The sequence below is a fragment of the Rhea pennata genome, chromosome 2 (assembly GCF_028389875.1).
Source record: "Rhea pennata isolate bPtePen1 chromosome 2, bPtePen1.pri, whole genome shotgun sequence".
Lineage (NCBI taxonomy): Eukaryota > Metazoa > Chordata > Aves > Rheiformes > Rheidae > Rhea > Rhea pennata.
This window is the reverse complement of record NC_084664.1, coordinates 77,236,690-77,256,964: the sequence shown is the minus strand read 5'-3', so window position 1 is coordinate 77,256,964 and position 20,275 is coordinate 77,236,690.

The following is a 20,275-nucleotide window of genomic DNA, read 5'->3' as shown; positions in this document are numbered from 1 at the left end:
GGGTGCCAGTGTCAGATGCACGCTCCCGACATTTGCGGGTGCCAGCAAAGTGTCAGGGGAGGTAGCTCTGCTGGGAGGGAGAGCCAGCATGGGGAGAGGTGGCGAGAGGCTGTGGGAGGGGGCCAAGCAGCGTCGCAAGCTGGAAGCACGCGAGGCGTCCCCGCCCGAGCCAGGCAGCAGGACCCGAGGAAGCCCGCAATTTTGGAGCAGACTTGCCGTTGAGGGGAGCTTGCTGGTTGCCAGGGGCTCGTGTCTCAGATTGGGGGTGTTATGGAGAGAGTGCCGAGGCTGCTGTGGCCGCCTGGCTCTCGCTCTCGCTGGTTATGCTCCCGCGCGTCAGGGATAGCGCCGGGGGACACGGTGCTCGTATGCGGAGGGGCTGTGCGTGCTCTGAGCTGGTGGGGTCGAGGCTGCTGCGAGGAAGGAGCAGGGCAAAACCCAGCCTCCCAAAGCTAGACTTGAGGAGAGCAGCCTTGGGCCTCCCTGGGGAGCTGAACAGAGAGGGGGCGACAGGCAGGAGCAGCCGGGCGTGCACTGACCCCCTGGGCCCAGAGCGCCCAGGAAGAGGCCCTGCACCAGGCAGAGCCCGAGGCGAGGGGAGAGGCAGGAGGAGCGCGGGAGAGAGGGAGCCTGTGGTCAGGGTAGAGGTGACCCGTCAGGGGCGCCTAACTGTGATGTCACAGCTCGCCCAGGAAGCTGATTGGCCAGCGGCGGTGGCCTTGGTCCTGCCTCGTGAGGTCATGGAGCGCATCACCAGGCGCAGGCCTTGGTGAAGCCGGGCTGGGGGCCGGCAGGGCTCGGAGGCGGCAGGCAGCAGAGGAGCAGCAGCGGCCGCAGAGCCCCAGGGACGGCCAGCGACGGGGAGAGCAGGTTTGTGCTTGCTGCAGGATCTGGTGGTCGAGATCCCGCGCGAAACGGTCCCCAGGGGCAGCGGGGCCCAGCGCAGTGGCTTCCTCCGTGCAGAAAATCTCCTCGGAGGGCAGGAACAGGCCATTGCCGTGGGCAGCGTGGCCAGCAGGAGCGGGAGAGGGTCCGCATGCCTCAACAGGAAATGGCCCACTGAGGTCCAGCACCAGAAGGAGGCGAAGATGGGCCTGGCCTCCGTGGGAGGGCAGCAGCAATGCTTGCTGGGCGCCCAGGCAGGGCACGAGGAAAGGCAGAGGCCAGCGGGTAGGGAGAGCAGCACGGCGCGGAACGATGGGCACCCATGGTCTGTGGGCAGCAAGGGCAGAGGGAGCAAGGAGGTGCAACCGCATTTAGGGGGTAAGTGAAGCGCACTGGAGAACTTCTTTGGAGGGAGGGAGTGTCTCTGCTTCTCAGGATGAGGCAGCTGTGGTTGGGGAAAGCTGGCCAAGAGCTGGAGACTCCTGAGCTCCGCTCCCCTTTTCTACGTAGCTGGCACCTGGGGCAGGCAGCTAGCCCAAGTGCAAGCCAGGGCTGCCAGAGAGCCGCAGCTGTGAGCAGGCTGGTGCCCGTGGCAGGGCTCATGTAAAGGTTGCAGTACTCGTGCGGGGCCCCTGCTGGCTGTTGGTGCTCGTGGTGTGGTAGGAAAGCCTTGGTTTGTGATCCGAGACAGGTTGCAATGTCCGGGTGCAGCGCATAGGAGTGCGTGTTGCCCGCCTGCCAGAGGCGTTGAGCCTGAGAGAGCTGCTGAGGGAGCATGTGGTTGCTGAGGTGCGGGGCTGCATGGAGGGAGGCCCTGGTGCTCCTGCCTGGGCTGAGCACTGCGGGAGCTCAGAGTTTGGACGTGTGCCGTGATGGCTCACAGAGCTGTCAGGGGAAGGAGCTGCAGGAGGCGCTCCGCAGGGTCTGCTGCAGCAGGGAGGTGAGGAAAGCAGGAAAGCGATAGGAAGCCAGCAGCGCTGCTGCAAGGGCAAGGGCTGAGGCGGGAGTCTCCTGAGCAGGCCAGCCCAAGGCAAGGCTGAGAGAGGACAGGCAGCCTGGAAGATGGCGAGCTGTGGCAAGGGTGCTGAGGAGGGCGGGGAGGTTTCCCGAGAGAGGCCGCTGCAAGCGGCGCCTTGGCAGCCCTTTGGCCTCCTCAGGAAGAGGCGCAGGCAGCACAGGAAAGCAGCCGGGATGGAAGCGAGCTCCAAAGGGAGCTGCAGCACAGAGGAGAAGCATGTGCAAGAGGAGAAAGGGAAGAGCCTCCCAAAGGAGAAGGCGTGGGCGTGCAGAGGTGCGTTTTGGAAGGCAGAAGCTGTGCTGGAGCTGAAGCTGGCAAGAGAGGCCACAAGTGCCTGGAGGGGCTTCCACAGGGAAGCTAGCGGGAAAGATAAGAAAGAAGGAGGTGTGCTGCCCAGTGGGGCTGGCACGTTAGTGGCAGGTGACACAGAAGCGTCCGAGGAAGTCAGTGGCTTTGTGCGCTTGGTCTTCAGGGCTAAGCTGAGCCCCGAGTCTGTACCCCGAGGAGCAGCGACAAAGGCAACAGGAGAGCGCTGGTGGTAGAAGAGGGTGGAGCTGGGGACCGTGTGTACAAAGGAGGCCTAGAGAAGCCCGTGGGAGCTGGCAGCGTGCATGCAAGGGTGCTGGGAGAGTGGGCTGGCGTGCTTGCAGAAGCGCTGGCTGCCATCTTGGAGAGCTCACAGGGATGCGGGCAAGTCCTGCTGCCTGGGAAAGGGCAGCTCTTGGGGCGGTCTGCAGAGAAGCTCAGGAGGAGGCTGCGGGAGCTGTCAGAGTGACTGCAGGCTCCCTTCGGTTGTGGGGAAGAGTAAGGAGCTCAGGAGAGCTGCCTGCCAGAGGGGCAAGGACAAGAAGGTGCGTGGGTGGAGCCAGGAGAGATTTACAAGGGGGAAATGGTGCTTGTTTGCCGTGGCTGCCCTCGAGGAGGCAAGAGCTTGCTGAGGAGAGGACCGGGGAGAGGCAGGGATGGCATCTGCCTGGATTGCAGCAAGGCTTCTGACAGGCTCTCCCCTAAGGTGCCTCTAGACAAGCTGGGAGGCTCTGGCCGGGACAAAAGGCCACGAGGAGGGTGGAGAACAAGCTCACGTGCGGAGCTCCAAGGGTGCTGGGTGCTGGTTCCAAGTCTGGCCACGGGCAGAGGTCAGGCACGGAGGGACTCGCCGGCTGCTTCCGGCTCCCGAACTAGTCAGGATCTTTGGGAAGGATGAGGGTGCCAGTGTCAGATGCACGCTCCCGACATTTGCGGGTGCCAGCAAAGTGTCAGGGGAGGTAGCTCTGCTGGGAGGGAGAGCCAGCATGGGGAGAGGTGGCGAGAGGCTGTGGGAGGGGGCCAAGCAGCGTCGCAAGCTGGAAGCACGCGAGGCGTCCCCGCCCGAGCCAGGCAGCAGGACCCGAGGAAGCCCGCAATTTTGGAGCAGACTTGCCGTTGAGGGGGGCTTGCTGGTTGCCAGGGGCTCGTGTCTCAGATTGGGGGTGTTATGGAGAGAGTGCCGAGGCTGCTGTGGCCGCCTGGCTCTCGCTCTCGCTGGTTATGCTCCCGCGCGTCAGGGATAGCGCCGGGGGACACGGTGCTCGTATGCGGAGGGGCTGTGCGTGCTCTGAGCTGGTGGGGTCGAGGCTGCTGCGAGGAAGGAGCAGGGCAAAACCCAGCCTCCCAAAGCTAGACTTGAGGAGAGCAGCCTTGGGCCTCCCTGGGGAGCTGAACAGAGAGGGGGCGACAGGCAGGAGCAGCCGGGCGTGCACTGACCCCCTGGGCCCAGAGCGCCCAGGAAGAGGCCCTGCACCGGGCAGAGCCCGAGGCGAGGGGAGAGGCAGGAGGAGCGCGGGAGAGAGGGAGCCTGTGGTCAGGGTAGAGGTGACCCGTCAGGGGCGCCTAACTGTGATGTCACAGCTCGACCAGGAAGCTGATTGGCCAGCGGCGGTGGCCTTGGTCCTGCCTCGTGAGGTCATGGAGCGCATCACCAGGCGCAGGCCTTGGTGAAGCCGGGCTGGGGGCCGGCAGCGCTCGGAGGCGGCAGGCAGCAGAGGAGCGGCAGCGGCCGCAGAGCCCCAGGGACGGCCAGCGACGGGGAGAGCAGGTTTGTGCTTGCTGCAGGCTCTGATGGTCGAGATCCCGCGCGAAACGGTCCCCAGGGGCAGCGGGGCCCAGCGCAGTGGCTTCCTCCGTGCAGAAAATCTCCTCGGAGGGCAGGAACAGGCCATTGCCGTGGGCAGCGTGGCCAGCAGGAGCGGGAGAGGGTCCGCATGCCTCAACAGGAAATGGCCCACTGAGGTCCAGCACCAGAAGGAGGCGAAGATGGGCCTGGCCTCCGTGGGAGGGCAGCAGCAATGCTTGCTGGGCGCCCAGGCAGGGCACGAGGAAAGGCAGAGGCCAGCGGGTAGGGAGAGCAGCACGGTGCGGAACGATGGGCACCCATGGTCTGTGGGCAGCAAGGGCAGAGGGAGCAAGGAGGTGCAACCGCATTTAGAGGGTAAGTGAAGCGCACTGGAGAACTTCTTTGGAGGGAGGGAGTGTCTCTGCTTCTCAGGATGAGGCAGCTGTGGTTGGGGAAAGCTGGCAGAGAGCTGAAGACTCCTGAGCTCCGCTCCCCTTTTCTACGTAGCTGGCACCTGGGGCAGGCAGCTAGCCCAAGTGCAAGCCAGGGCTGCCAGAGAGCCGCAGCTGTGAGCAGGCTGGTGCCCGTGGCAGGGCTCATGTAAAGGTTGCAGTACTCGTGCGGGGCCCCTGCTGGCTGTTGGTGCTCGTGGTGTGGTAGGAAAGCCTTGGTTTGTGATCCGAGACAGGTTGCAATGTCCGGGTGCAGCGCATAGGAGTGCGTGTTGCTCGCCTGCCAGAGGCGTTGAGCCTGAGAGAGCTGCTGAGGGAGCATGTGGTTGCTGAGGTGCGGGGCTGCAGGGAGGGAGGCCCTGGTGCTCCTGCCTGGGCTGAGCACTGCGGGAGCTCAGAGTTTGGACGTGTGCCGTGATGGCTCACAGAGCTGTCAGGGGAAGGAGCTGCAGGAGGCGCTCCGCAGGGTCTGCTGCAGCAGGGAGGTGAGGAAAGCAGGAAAGCGATAGGAAGCCAGCAGCGCTGCTGCAAGGGCAAGGGCTGAGGCGGGAGTCTCCTGAGCAGGCCAGCCCAAGGCAAGGCTGAGAGAGGACAGGCAGCCTGGAAGATGGCGAGCTGTGGCAAGGGTGCTGAGGAGGGCGGGGAGGTTTCCCGAGAGAGGCCGCTGCAAGCGGCGCCTTGGCAGCCCTTTGGCCTCCTCAGGAAGAGGCGCAGGCAGCACAGGAAAGCAGCCGGGATGGAAGCGAGCTCCAAAGGGAGCTGCAGCACAGAGGAGAAGCATGTGCAAGAGAAGAAAGGGAAGAGCCTCCCAAAGGAGAAGGCGTGGGCGTGCAGAGGTGCGTTTTGGAAGGCAGAAGCTGTGCTGGAGCTGAAGCTGGCAAGAGAGGCCACAAGTGCCTGGAGGGGCTTCCACAGGGAAGCTAGCGGGAAAGATAAGAAAGAAGGAGGTGTGCTGCCCAGTGGGGCTGGCACGTTAGTGGCAGGTGACACAGAAGCGTCCGAGGAAGTCAGTGGCTTTGTGCGCTTGGTCTTCAGGGCTAAGCTGAGCCCCGAGTCTGTACCCCGAGGAGCAGCGACAAAGGCAACAGGAGAGCGCTGGTGGTAGAAGAGGATGGAGCTGGGGACCGTATGTACAAAGGAGGCCTAGAGAAGCCCGTGGGAGCTGGCAGCGTGCATGCAAGGGTGCTGGGAGAGTGGGCTGGCGTGCTTGCAGAAGCGCTGGCTGCCATCTTGGAGAGCTCACAGGGATGCGGGCAAGTCCTGCTGCCTGGGAAAGGGCAGCTCTTGGGGCGGTCTGCAGAGAAGCTCAGGAGGAGGCTGCGGGAGCTGTCAGAGTGACTGCAGGCTCCCTTCGGTTGTGGGGAAGAGTAAGGAGCTCAGGAGAGCTGCCTGCCAGAGGGGCAAGGACAAGAAGGTGCGTGGGTGGAGCCAGGAGAGATTTACAAGGGGGAAATGGTGCTTGTTTGCCGTGGCTGCCCTCGAGGAGGCAAGAGCTTGCTGAGGAGAGGACCGGGGAGAGGCAGGGATGGCATCTGCCTGGATTGCAGCAAGGCTTCTGACAGGCTCTCCCCTAAGGTGCCTCTAGACAAGCTGGGAGGCTCTGGCCGGGACAAAAGGCCACGAGGAGGGTGGAGAACAAGCTCACGTGCGGAGCTCCAAGGGTGCTGGGTGCTGGTTCCAAGTCTGGCCACGGGCAGAGGTCAGGCACGGAGGGACTCGCCGGCTGCTTCCGGCTCCCGAACTAGTCAGGATCTTTGGGAAGGATGAGGGTGCCAGTGTCAGATGCACGCTCCCGACATTTGCGGGTGCCAGCAAAGTGTCAGGGGAGGTAGCTCTGCTGGGAGGGAGAGCCAGCATGGGGAGAGGTGGCGAGAGGCTGTGGGAGGGGGCCAAGCAGCGTCGCAAGCTGGAAGCACGCGAGGCGTCCCCGCCCGAGCCAGGCAGCAGGACCCGAGGAAGCCCGCAATTTTGGAGCAGACTTGCCGTTGAGGGGGGCTTGCTGGTTGCCAGGGGCTCGTGTCTCAGATTGGGGGTGTTATGGAGAGAGTGCCGAGGCTGCTGTGGCCGCCTGGCTCTCGCTCTCGCTGGTTATGCTCCCGCGCGTCAGGGATAGCGCCGGGGGACACGGTGCTCGTATGCGGAGGGGCTGTGCGTGCTCTGAGCTGGTGGGGTCGAGGCTGCTGCGAGGAAGGAGCAGGGCAAAACCCAGCCTCCCAAAGCTAGACTTGAGGAGAGCAGCCTTGGGCCTCCCTGGGGAGCTGAACAGAGAGGGGGCGACAGGCAGGAGCAGCCGGGCGTGCACTGACCCCCTGGGCCCAGAGCGCCCAGGAAGAGGCCCTGCACCGGGCAGAGCCCGAGGCGAGGGGAGAGGCAGGAGGAGCGCGGGAGAGAGGGAGCCTGTGGTCAGGGTAGAGGTGACCCGTCAGGGGCGCCTAACTGTGATGTCACAGCTCGACCAGGAAGCTGATTGGCCAGCGGCGGTGGCCTTGGTCCTGCCTCGTGAGGTCATGGAGCGCATCACCAGGCGCAGGCCTTGGTGAAGCCGGGCTGGGGGCCGGCAGCGCTCGGAGGCGGCAGGCAGCAGAGGAGCGGCAGCGGCCGCAGAGCCCCAGGGACGGCCAGCGACGGGGAGAGCAGGTTTGTGCTTGCTGCAGGCTCTGATGGTCGAGATCCCGCGCGAAACGGTCCCCAGGGGCAGCGGGGCCCAGCGCAGTGGCTTCCTCCGTGCAGAAAATCTCCTCGGAGGGCAGGAACAGGCCATTGCCGTGGGCAGCGTGGCCAGCAGGAGCGGGAGAGGGTCCGCATGCCTCAACAGGAAATGGCCCACTGAGGTCCAGCACCAGAAGGAGGCGAAGATGGGCCTGGCCTCCGTGGGAGGGCAGCAGCAATGCTTACTGGGCGCCCAGGCAGGGCACGAGGAAAGGCAGAGGCCAGCGGGTAGGGAGAGCAGCACGGTGCGGAACGATGGGCACCCATGGTCTGTGGGCAGCAAGGGCAGAGGGAGCAAGGAGGTGCAACCGCATTTAGAGGGTAAGTGAAGCGCACTGGAGAACTTCTTTGGAGGGAGGGAGTGTCTCTGCTTCTCAGGATGAGGCAGCTGTGGTTGGGGAAAGCTGGCAGAGAGCTGAAGACTCCTGAGCTCCGCTCCCCTTTTCTACGTAGCTGGCACCTGGGGCAGGCAGCTAGCCCAAGTGCAAGCCAGGGCTGCCAGAGAGCCGCAGCTGTGAGCAGGCTGGTGCCCGTGGCAGGGCTCATGTAAAGGTTGCAGTACTCGTGCGCGGCCCCTGCTGGCTGTTGGTGCTCGTGGTGTGGTAGGAAAGCCTTGGTTTGTGATCCGAGACAGGTTGCAATGTCCGGGTGCAGCGCATAGGAGTGCGTGTTGCTCGCCTGCCAGAGGCGTTGAGCCTGAGAGAGCTGCTGAGGGAGCATGTGGTTGCTGAGGTGCGGGGCTGCAGGGAGGGAGGCCCTGGTGCTCCTGCCTGGGCTGAGCACTGCGGGAGTTCAGAGTTTGGACGTGTGCCGTGATGGCTCACAGAGCTGTCAGGGGAAGGAGCTGCAGGAGGCGCTCCGCAGGGTCTGCTGCAGCAGGGAGGTGAGGAATGCAGGAAAGCGATAGGAAGCCAGCAGCGCTGCTGCAAGGGCAAGGGCTGAGGCGGGAGTCTCCTGAGCAGGCCAGCCCAAGGCAAGGCTGAGAGAGGACAGGCAGCCTGGAAGATGGCGAGCTGTGGCAAGGGTGCTGAGGAGGGCGGGGAGGTTTCCCGAGAGAGGCCGCTGCAAGCGGCGCCTTGGCAGCCCTTTGGCCTCCTCAGGAAGAGGCGCAGGCAGCACAGGAAAGCAGCCGGGATGGAAGCGAGCTCCAAAGGGAGCTGCAGCACAGAGGAGAAGCATGTGCAAGAGAAGAAAGGGAAGAGCCTCCCAAAGGAGAAGGCGTGGGCGTGCAGAGGTGCGTTTTGGAAGGCAGAAGCTGTGCTGGAGCTGAAGCTGGCAAGAGAGGCCACAAGTGCCTGGAGGGGCTTCCACAGGGAAGCTAGCGGGAAAGATAAGAAAGAAGGAGGTGTGCTGCCCAGTGGGGCTGGCACGTTAGTGGCAGGTGACACAGAAGCGTCCGAGGAAGTCAGTGGCTTTGTGCGCTTGGTCTTCAGGGCTAAGCTGAGCCCCGAGTCTCTACCCCGAGGAGCAGCGACAAAGGCAACAGGAGAGCGCTGGTGGTAGAAGAGGATGGAGCTGGGGACCGTATGTACAAAGGAGGCCTAGAGAAGCCCGTGGGAGCTGGCAGCGTGCATGCAAGGGTGCTGGGAGAGTGGGCTGGCGTGCTTGCAGAAGCGCTGGCTGCCATCTTGGAGAGCTCACAGGGATGCGGGCAAGTCCTGCTGCCTGGGAAAGGGCAGCTCTTGGGGCGGTCTGCAGAGAAGCTCAGGAGGAGGCTGCGGGAGCTGTCAGAGTGACTGCAGGCTCCCTTCGGTTGTGGGGAAGAGTAAGGAGCTCAGGAGAGCTGCCTGCCAGAGGGGCAAGGACAAGAAGGTGCGTGGGTGGAGCCAGGAGAGATTTACAAGGGGGAAATGGTGCTTGTTTGCCGTGGCTGCCCTCGAGGAGGCAAGAGCTTGCTGAGGAGAGGACCGGGGAGAGGCAGGGATGGCATCTGCCTGGATTGCAGCAAGGCTTCTGACAGGCTCTCCCCTAAGGTGCCTCTAGACAAGCTGGGAGGCTCTGGCCGGGACAAAAGGCCACGAGGAGGGTGGAGAACAAGCTCACGTGCGGAGCTCCAAGGGTGCTGGGTGCTGGTTCCAAGTCTGGCCACGGGCAGAGGTCAGGCACGGAGGGACTCGCCGGCTGCTTCCGGCTCCCGAACTAGTCAGGATCTTTGGGAAGGATGAGGGTGCCAGTGTCAGATGCACGCTCCCGACATTTGCGGGTGCCAGCAAAGTGTCAGGGGAGGTAGCTCTGCTGGGAGGGAGAGCCAGCATGGGGAGAGGTGGCGAGAGGCTGTGGGAGGGGGCCAAGCAGCGTCGCAAGCTGGAAGCACGCGAGGCGTCCCCGCCCGAGCCAGGCAGCAGGACCCGAGGAAGCCCGCAATTTTGGAGCAGACTTGCCGTTGAGGGGGGCTTGCTGGTTGCCAGGGGCTCGTGTCTCAGATTGGGGGTGTTATGGAGAGAGTGCCGAGGCTGCTGTGGCCGCCTGGCTCTCGCTCTCGCTGGTTATGCTCCCGCGCGTCAGGGATAGCACCGGGGGACACGGTGCTCGTATGCGGAGGGGCTGTGCGTGCTCTGAGCTGGTGGGGTCGAGGCTGCTGCGAGGAAGGAGCAGGGCAAAACCCAGCCTCCCAAAGCTAGACTTGAGGAGAGCAGCCTTGGGCCTCCCTGGGGAGCTGAACAGAGAGGGGGCGACAGGCAGGAGCAGCCGGGCGTGCACTGACCCCCTGGGCCCAGAGCGCCCAGGAAGAGGCCCTGCACCGGGCAGAGCCCGAGGTGAGGGGAGAGGCAGGAGGAGCGCGGGAGAGAGGGAGCCTGTGGTCAGGGTAGAGGTGACCCGTCAGGGGCGCCTAACTGTGATGTCACAGCTCGACCAGGAAGCTGATTGGCCAGCGGCGGTGGCCTTGGTCCTGCCTCGTGAGGTCATGGAGCGCATCAGCAGGCGCAGGCCTTGGTGAAGCCGGGCTGGGGGCCGGCAGGGCTCGGAGGCGGCAGGCAGCAGAGGAGCAGCAGCGGCTGCAGAGCCCCAGGGACGGCCAGCGACGGGGAGAGCAGGTTTGTGCTTGCTGCAGGCTCTGGTGGTCGAGATCCCGCGCGAAACGGTCCCCAGGGGCAGCGGGGCCCAGCGCAGTGGCTTCCTCCGTGCAGAAAATCTCCTCGGAGGGCAGGAACAGGCCATTGCCGTGGGCAGCGTGGCCACTAGGAGCGGGAGAGGGTCCGCATGCCTCAACAGGAAATGGCCCACTGAGGTCCAGCACCAGAAGGAGGCGAAGATGGGCCTGGCCTCCGTGGGAGGGCAGCAGCAATGCTTGCTGGGCGCCCAGGCAGGGCACGAGGAAAGGCAGAGGCCAGCGGGTAGGGAGAGCAGCACGGTGCGGAACGATGGGCACCCATGGTCTGTGGGCAGCAAGGGCAGAGGGAGCAAGGAGGTGCAACCGCATTTAGAGGGTAAGTGAAGCGCACTGGAGAACTTCTTTGGAGGGAGGGAGTGTCTCTGCTTCTCAGGATGAGGCAGCTGTGGTTGGGGAAAGCTGGCCGAGAGCTGGAGACTCCTGAGCTCCGCTCCCCTTTTCTACGTAGCTGGCACCTGGGGCAGGCAGCTAGCCCAAGTGCAAGCCAGGGCTGCCAGAGAGCCGCAGCTGTGAGCAGGCTGGTGCCCGTGGCAGGGCTCATGTAAAGGTTGCAGTACTCGTGCGGGGCCCCTGCTGGCTGTTGGTGCTCGTGGTGTGGTAGGAAAGCCTTGGTTTGTGATCCGAGACAGGTTGCAATGTCCGGGTGCAGCGCATAGGAGTACGTGTTGCTCGCCTGCCAGAGGCGTTGAGCCTGAGAGAGCTGCTGAGGGAGCATGTGGTTGCTGAGGTGCGGGGCTGCAGGGAGGGAGGCCCTGGTGCTCCTGCCTGGGCTGAGCACTGCGGGAGCTCAGAGTTTGGACGTGTGCCGTGATGGCTCACAGAGCTGTCAGGGGAAGGAGCTGCAGGAGGCGCTCCGCAGGGTCTGCTGCAGCAGGGAGGTGAGGAAAGCAGGAAAGCGATAGGAAGCCAGCAGCGCTGCTGCAAGGGCAAGGGCTGAGGCGGGAGTCTCCTGAGCAGGCCAGCCCAAGGCAAGGCTGAGAGAGGACAGGCAGCCTGGAAGATGGCGAGCTGTGGCAAGGGTGCTGAGGAGGGCGGGGAGGTTTCCCGAGAGAGGCCGCTGCAAGCGGCGCCTTGGCAGCCCTTTGGCCTCCTCAGGAAGAGGCGCAGGCAGCACAGGAAAGCAGCCGGGATGGAAGCGAGCTCCAAAGGGAGCTGCAGCACAGAGGAGAAGCATGTGCAAGAGAAGAAAGGGAAGAGCCTCCCAAAGGAGAAGGCGTGGGCGTGCAGAGGTGCGTTTTGGAAGGCAGAAGCTGTGCTGGAGCTGAAGCTGGCAAGAGAGGCCACAAGTGCCTGGAGGGGCTTCCACAGGGAAGCTAGCGGGAAAGATAAGAAAGAAGGAGGTGTGCTGCCCAGTGGGGCTGGCACGTTAGTGGCAGGTGACACAGAAGCGTCCGAGGAAGTCAGTGGCTTTGTGCGCTTGGTCTTCAGGGCTAAGCTGAGCCCCGAGTCTCTACCCCGAGGAGCAGCGACAAAGGCAACAGGAGAGCGCTGGTGGTAGAAGAGGATGGAGCTGGGGACCGTATGTACAAAGGAGGCCTAGAGAAGCCCGTGGGAGCTGGCAGCGTGCATGCAAGGGTGCTGGGAGAGTGGGCTGGCGTGCTTGCAGAAGCGCTGGCTGCCATCTTGGAGAGCTCACAGGGATGCGGGCAAGTCCTGCTGCCTGGGAAAGGGCAGCTCTTGGGGCGGTCTGCAGAGAAGCTCAGGAGGAGGCTGCGGGAGCTGTCAGAGTGACTGCAGGCTCCCTTCGGTTGTGGGGAAGAGTAAGGAGCTCAGGAGAGCTGCCTGCCAGAGGGGCAAGGACAAGAAGGTGCGTGGGTGGAGCCAGGAGAGATTTACAAGGGGGAAATGGTGCTTGTTTGCCGTGGCTGCCCTCGAGGAGGCAAGAGCTTGCTGAGGAGAGGACCGGGGAGAGGCAGGGATGGCATCTGCCTGGATTGCAGCAAGGCTTCTGACAGGCTCTCCCCTAAGGTGCCTCTAGACAAGCTGGGAGGCTCTGGCCGGGACAAAAGGCCACGAGGAGGGTGGAGAACAAGCTCACGTGCGGAGCTCCAAGGGTGCTGGGTGCTGGTTCCAAGTCTGGCCACGGGCAGAGGTCAGGCACGGAGGGACTCGCCGGCTGCTTCCGGCTCCCGAACTAGTCAGGATCTTTGGGAAGGATGAGGGTGCCAGTGTCAGATGCACGCTCCCGACATTTGCGGGTGCCAGCAAAGTGTCAGGGGAGGTAGCTCTGCTGGGAGGGAGAGCCAGCATGGGGAGAGGTGGCGAGAGGCTGTGGGAGGGGGCCAAGCAGCGTCGCAAGCTGGAAGCACGCGAGGCGTCCCCGCCCGAGCCAGGCAGCAGGACCCGAGGAAGCCCGCAATTTTGGAGCAGACTTGCCGTTGAGGGGGGCTTGCTGGTTGCCAGGGGCTCGTGTCTCAGATTGGGGGTGTTATGGAGAGAGTGCCGAGGCTGCTGTGGCCGCCTGGCTCTCGCTCTCGCTGGTTATGCTCCCGCGCGTCAGGGATAGCGCCGGGGGACACGGTGCTCGTATGCGGAGGGGCTGTGCGTGCTCTGAGCTGGTGGGGTCGAGGCTGCTGCGAGGAAGGAGCAGGGCAAAACCCAGCCTCCCAAAGCTAGACTTGAGGAGAGCAGCCTTGGGCCTCCCTGGGGAGCTGAACAGAGAGGGGGCGACAGGCAGGAGCAGCCGGGCGTGCACTGACCCCCTGGGCCCAGAGCGCCCAGGAAGAGGCCCTGCACCGGGCAGAGCCCGAGGCGAGGGGAGAGGCAGGAGGAGCGCGGGAGAGAGGGAGCCTGTGGTCAGGGTAGAGGTGACCCGTCAGGGGCGCCTAACTGTGATGTCACAGCTCGCCCAGGAAGCTGATTGGCCAGCGGCGGTGGCCTTGGTCCTGCCTCGTGAGGTCATGGAGCGCATCACCAGGCGCAGGCCTTGGTGAAGCCGGGCTGGGGGCCGGCAGGGCTCGGAGGCGGCAGGCAGCAGAGGAGCAGCAGCGGCTGCAGAGCCCCAGGGACGGCCAGCGACGGGGAGAGCAGGTTTGTGCTTGCTGCAGGCTCTGGTGGTCGAGATCCCGCGCGAAACGGTCCCCAGGGGCAGCGGGGCCCAGCGCAGTGGCTTCCTCCGTGCAGAAAATCTCCTCGGAGGGCAGGAACAGGCCATTGCCGTGGGCAGCGTGGCCAGCAGGAGCGGGAGAGGGTCCGCATGCCTCAACAGGAAATGGCCCACTGAGGTCCAGCACCAGAAGGAGGCGAAGATGGGCCTGGCCTCCGTGGGAGGGCAGCAGCAATGCTTGCTGGGCGCCCAGGCAGGGCACGAGGAAAGGCAGAGGCCAGCGGGTAGGGAGAGCAGCACGGTGCGGAACGATGGGCACCCATGGTCTGTGGGCAGCAAGGGCAGAGGGAGCAAGGAGGTGCAACCGCATTTAGAGGGTAAGTGAAGCGCACTGGAGAACTTCTTTGGAGGGAGGGAGTGTCTCTGCTTCTCAGGATGAGGCAGCTGTGGTTGGGGAAAGCTGGCCGAGAGCTGGAGATTCCTGAGCTCCGCTCCCCTTTTCTACGTAGCTGGCACCTGGGGCAGGCAGCTAGCCCAAGTGCAAGCCAGGGCTGCCAGAGAGCCGCAGCTGTGAGCAGGCTGGTGCCCGTGGCAGGGCTCATGTAAAGGTTGCAGTACTCGTGCGGGGCCCCTGCTGGCTGTTGGTGCTCGTGGTGTGGTAGGAAAGCCTTGGTTTGTGATCCGAGACAGGTTGCAATGTCCGGGTGCAGCGCATAGGAGTACGTGTTGCTCGCCTGCCAGAGGCGTTGAGCCTGAGAGAGCTGCTGAGGGAGCATGTGGTTGCTGAGGTGCGGGGCTGCAGGGAGGGAGGCCCTGGTGCTCCTGCCTGGGCTGAGCACTGCGGGAGCTCAGAGTTTGGACGTGTGCCGTGATGGCTCACAGAGCTGTCAGGGGAAGGAGCTGCAGGAGGCGCTCCGCAGGGTCTGCTGCAGCAGGGAGGTGAGGAAAGCAGGAAAGCGATAGGAAGCCAGCAGCGCTGCTGCAAGGGCAAGGGCTGAGGCGGGAGTCTCCTGAGCAGGCCAGCCCAAGGCAAGGCTGAGAGAGGACAGGCAGCCTGGAAGATGGCGAGCTGTGGCAAGGGTGCTGAGGAGGGCGGGGAGGTTTCCCGAGAGAGGCCGCTGCAAGCGGCGCCTTGGCAGCCCTTTGGCCTCCTCAGGAAGAGGCGCAGGCAGCACAGGAAAGCAGCCGGGATGGAAGCGAGCTCCAAAGGGAGCTGCAGCACAGAGGAGAAGCATGTGCAAGAGAAGAAAGGGAAGAGCCTCCCAAAGGAGAAGGCGTGGGCGTGCAGAGGTGCGTTTTGGAAGGCAGAAGCTGTGCTGGAGCTGAAGCTGGCAAGAGAGGCCACAAGTGCCTGGAGGGGCTTCCACAGGGAAGCTAGCGGGAAAGATAAGAAAGAAGGAGGTGTGCTGCCCAGTGGGGCTGGCACGTTAGTGGCAGGTGACACAGAAGCGTCCGAGGAAGTCAGTGGCTTTGTGCGCTTGGTCTTCAGGGCTAAGCTGAGCCCCGAGTCTCTACCCCGAGGAGCAGCGACAAAGGCAACAGGAGAGCGCTGGTGGTAGAAGAGGATGGAGCTGGGGACCGTATGTACAAAGGAGGCCTAGAGAAGCCCGTGGGAGCTGGCAGCGTGCATGCAAGGGTGCTGGGAGAGTGGGCTGGCGTGCTTGCAGAAGCGCTGGCTGCCATCTTGGAGAGCTCACAGGGATGCGGGCAAGTCCTGCTGCCTGGGAAAGGGCAGCTCTTGGGGCGGTCTGCAGAGAAGCTCAGGAGGAGGCTGCGGGAGCTGTCAGAGTGACTGCAGGCTCCCTTCGGTTGTGGGGAAGAGTAAGGAGCTCAGGAGAGCTGCCTGCCAGAGGGGCAAGGACAAGAAGGTGCGTGGGTGGAGCCAGGAGAGATTTACAAGGGGGAAATGGTGCTTGTTTGCCGTGGCTGCCCTCGAGGAGGCAAGAGCTTGCTGAGGAGAGGACCGGGGAGAGGCAGGGATGGCATCTGCCTGGATTGCAGCAAGGCTTCTGACAGGCTCTCCCCTAATGTGCCTCTAGACAAGCTGGGAGGCTCTGGCCGGGACAAAAGGCCACGAGGAGGGTGGAGAACAAGCTCACGTGCGGAGCTCCAAGGGTGCTGGGTGCTGGTTCCAAGTCTGGCCACGGGCAGAGGTCAGGCACGGAGGGACTCGCCGGCTGCTTCCGGCTCCCGAACTAGTCAGGATCTTTGGGAAGGATGAGGGTGCCAGTGTCAGATGCACGCTCCCGACATTTGCGGGTGCCAGCAAAGTGTCAGGGGAGGTAGCTCTGCTGGGAGGGAGAGCCAGCATGGGGAGAGGTGGCGAGAGGCTGTGGGAGGGGGCCAAGCAGCGTCGCAAGCTGGAAGCACGCGAGGCGTCCCCGCCCGAGCCAGGCAGCAGGACCCGAGGAAGCCCGCAATTTTGGAGCAGACTTGCCGTTGAGGGGGGCTTGCTGGTTGCCAGGGGCTCGTGTCTCAGATTGGGGGTGTTATGGAGAGAGTGCCGAGGCTGCTGTGGCCGCCTGGCTCTCGCTCTCGCTGGTTATGCTCCCGCGCGTCAGGGATAGCGCCGGGGGACACGGTGCTCGTATGCGGAGGGGCTGTGCGTGCTCTGAGCTGGTGGGGTCGAGGCTGCTGCGAGGAAGGAGCAGGGCAAAACCCAGCCTCCCAAAGCTAGACTTGAGGAGAGCAGCCTTGGGCCTCCCTGGGGAGCTGAACAGAGAGGGGGCGACAGGCAGGAGCAGCCGGGCGTGCACTGACCCCCTGGGCCCAGAGCGCCCAGGAAGAGGCCCTGCACCGGGCAGAGCCCGAGGCGAGGGGAGAGGCAGGAGGAGCGCGGGAGAGAGGGAGCCTGTGGTCAGGGTAGAGGTGACCCGTCAGGGGCGCCTAACTGTGATGTCACAGCTCGACCAGGAAGCTGATTGGCCAGCGGCGGTGGCCTTGGTCCTGCCTCGTGAGGTCATGGAGCGCATCACCAGGCGCAGGCCTTGGTGAAGCCGGGCTGGGGGCCGGCAGGGCTCGGAGGCGGCAGGCAGCAGAGGAGCAGCAGCGGCTGCAGAGCCCCAGGGACGGCCAGCGACGGGGAGAGCAGGTTTGTGCTTGCTGCAGGCTCTGGTGGTCGAGATCCCGCGCGAAACGGTCCCCAGGGGCAGCGGGGCCCAGCGCAGTGGCTTCCTCCGTGCAGAAAATCTCCTCGGAGGGCAGGAACAGGCCATTGCCGTGGGCAGCGTGGCCAGCAGGAGCGGGAGAGGGTCCGCATGCCTCAACAGGAAATGGCCCACTGAGGTCCAGCACCAGAAGGAGGCGAAGATGGGCCTGGCCTCCGTGGGAGGGCAGCAGCAATGCTTGCTGGGCGCCCAGGCAGGGCACGAGGAAAGGCAGAGGCCAGCGGGTAGGGAGAGCAGCACGGTGCGGAACGATGGGCACCCATGGTCTGTGGGCAGCAAGGGCAGAGGGAGCAAGGAGGTGCAACCGCATTTAGAGGGTAAGTGAAGCGCACTGGAGAACTTCTTTGGAGGGAGGGAGTGTCTCTGCTTCTCAGGATGAGGCAGCTGTGGTTGGGGAAAGCTGGCAGAGAGCTGGAGACTCCTGAGCTCCGCTCCCCTTTTCTACGTAGCTGGCACCTGGGGCAGGCAGCTAGCCCAAGTGCAAGCCAGGGCTGCCAGAGAGCCGCAGCTGTGAGCAGGCTGGTGCCCGTGGCAGGGCTCATGTAAAGGTTGCAGTACTCGTGCGGGGCCCCTGCTGGCTGTTGGTGCTCGTGGTGTGGTAGGAAAGCCTTGGTTTGTGATCCGAGACAGGTTGCAATGTCCGGGTGCAGCGCATAGGAGTGCGTGTTGCTCGCCTGCCAGAGGCGTTGAGCCTGAGAGAGCTGCTGAGGGAGCATGTGGTTGCTGAGGTGCGGGGCTGCAGGGAGGGAGGCCCTGGTGCTCCTGCCTGGGCTGAGCACTGCGGGAGCTCAGAGTTTGGACGTGTGCCGTGATGGCTCACAGAGCTGTCAGGGGAAGGAGCTGCAGGAGGCGCTCCGCAGGGTCTGCTGCAGCAGGGAGGTGAGGAAAGCAGGAAAGCGATAGGAAGCCAGCAGCGCTGCTGCAAGGGCAAGGGCTGAGGCGGGAGTCTCCTGAGCAGGCCAGCCCAAGGCAAGGCTGAGAGAGGACAGGCAGCCTGGAAGATGGCGAGCTGTGGCAAGGGTGCTGAGGAGGGCGGGGAGGTTTCCCGAGAGAGGCCGCTGCAAGCGGCGCCTTGGCAGCCCTTTGGCCTCCTCAGGAAGAGGCGCAGGCAGCACAGGAAAGCAGCCGGGATGGAAGCGAGCTCCAAAGGGAGCTGCAGCACAGAGGAGAAGCATGTGCAAGAGAAGAAAGGGAAGAGCCTCCCAAAGGAGAAGGCGTGGGCGTGCAGAGGTGCGTTTTGGAAGGCAGAAGCTGTGCTGGAGCTGAAGCTGGCAAGAGAGGCCACAAGTGCCTGGAGGGGCTTCCACAGGGAAGCTAGCGGGAAAGATAAGAAAGAAGGAGGTGTGCTGCCCAGTGGGGCTGGCACGTTAGTGGCAGGTGACACAGAAGCGTCCGAGGAAGTCAGTGGCTTTGTGCGCTTGGTCTTCAGGGCTAAGCTGAGCCCCGAGTCTCTACCCCGAGGAGCAGCGACAAAGGCAACAGGAGAGCGCTGGTGGTAGAAGAGGATGGAGCTGGGGACCGTATGTACAAAGGAGGCCTAGAGAAGCCCGTGGGAGCTGGCAGCGTGCATGCAAGGGTGCTGGGAGAGTGGGCTGGCGTGCTTGCAGAAGCGCTGGCTGCCATCTTGGAGAGCTCACAGGGATGCGGGCAAGTCCTGCTGCCTGGGAAAGGGCAGCTCTTGGGGCGGTCTGCAGAGAAGCTCAGGAGGAGGCTGCGGGAGCTGTCAGAGTGACTGCAGGCTCCCTTCGGTTGTGGGGAAGAGTAAGGAGCTCAGGAGAGCTGCCTGCCAGAGGGGCAAGGACAAGAAGGTGCGTGGGTGGAGCCAGGAGAGATTTACAAGGGGGAAATGGTGCTTGTTTGCCGTGGCTGCCCTCGAGGAGGCAAGAGCTTGCTGAGGAGAGGACCGGGGAGAGGCAGGGATGGCATCTGCCTGGATTGCAGCAAGGCTTCTGACAGGCTCTCCCCTAAGGTGCCTCTAGACAAGCTGGGAGGCTCTGGCCGGGACAAAAGGCCACGAGGAGGGTGGAGAACAAGCTCACGTGCGGAGCTCCAAGGGTGCTGGGTGCTGGTTCCAAGTCTGGCCACGGGCAGAGGTCAGGCACGGAGGGACTCGCCGGCTGCTTCCGGCTCCCGAACTAGTCAGGATCTTTGGGAAGGATGAGGGTGCCAGTGTCAGATGCACGCTCCCGACATTTGCGGGTGCCAGCAAAGTGTCAGGGGAGGTAGCTCTGCTGGGAGGGAGAGCCAGCATGGGGAGAGGTGGCGAGAGGCTGTGGGAGGGGGCCAAGCAGCGTCGCAAGCTGGAAGCACGCGAGGCGTCCCCGCCCGAGCCAGGCAGCAGGACCCGAGGAAGCCCGCAATTTTGGAGCAGACTTGCCGTTGAGGGGGGCTTGCTGGTTGCCAGGGGCTCGTGTCTCAGATTGGGGGTGTTATGGAGAGAGTGCCGAGGCTGCTGTGGCCGCCTGGCTCTCGCTCTCGCTGGTTATGCTCCCGCGCGTCAGGGATAGCGCCGGGGGACACGGTGCTCGTATGCGGAGGGGCTGTGCGTGCTCTGAGCTGGTGGGGTCGAGGCTGCTGCGAGGAAGGAGCAGGGCAAAACCCAGCCTCCCAAAGCTAGACTTGAGGAGAGCAGCCTTGGGCCTCCCTGGGGAGCTGAACAGAGAGGGGGCGACAGGCAGGAGCAGCCGGGCGTGCACTGACCCCCTGGGCCCAGAGCGCCCAGGAAGAGGCCCTGCACCGGGCAGAGCCCGAGGCGAGGGGAGAGGCAGGAGGAGCGCGGGAGAGAGGGAGCCTGTGGTCAGGGTAGAGGTGACCCGTCAGGGGCGCCTAACTGTGATGTCACAGCTCGCCCAGGAAGCTGATTGGCCAGCGGCGGTGGCCTTGGTCCTGCCTCGTGAGGTCATGGAGCGCATCACCAGGCGCAGGCCTTGGTGAAGCCGGGCTGGGGGCCGGCAGGGCTCGGAGGCGGCAGGCAGCAGAGGAGCAGCAGCGGCTGCAGAGCCCCAGGGACGGCCAGCGACGGGGAGAGCAGGTTTGTGCTTGCTGCAGGCTCTGGTGGTCGAGATCCCGCGCGAAACGGTCCCCAGGGGCAGCGGGGCCCAGCGCAGTGGCTTCCTCCGTGCAGAAAATCTCCTCGGAGGGCAGGAACAGGCCATTGCCGTGGGCAGCGTGGCCAGCAGGAGCGGGAGAGGGTCCGCATGCCTCAACAGGAAATGGCCCACTGAGGTCCAGCACCAGAAGGAGGCGAAGATGGGCCTGGCCTCCGTGGGAGGGCAGCAGCAATGCTTGCTGGGCGCCCAGGCAGGGCACGAGGAAAGGCAGAGGCCAGCGGGTAGGGAGAGCAGCACGGTGCGGAACGATGGGCACCCATGGTCTGTGGGCAGCAAGGGCAGAGGGAGCAAGGAGGTGCAACCGCATTTAGAGGGTAAGTGAAGCGCACTGGAGAACTTCTTTGGAGGGAGGGAGTGTCTCTGCTTCTCAGGATGAGGCAGCTGTGGTTGGGGAAAGCTGGCAGAGAGCTGGAGACTCCTGAGCTCCGCTCCCCTTTTCTACGTAGCTGGCACCTGGGGCAGGCAGCTAGCCCAAGTGCAAGCCAGGGCTGCCAGAGAGCCGCAGCTGTGAGCAGGCTGGTGCCCGTGGCAGGGCTCATGTAAAGGTTGCAGTACTCGTGCGGGGCCCCTGCTGGCTGTTGGTGCTCGTGGTGTGGTAGGAAAGCCTTGGTTTGTGATCCGAGACAGGTTGCAATGTCCGGGTGCAGCGCATAGGAGTACGTGTTGCTCGCCTGCCAGAGGCGT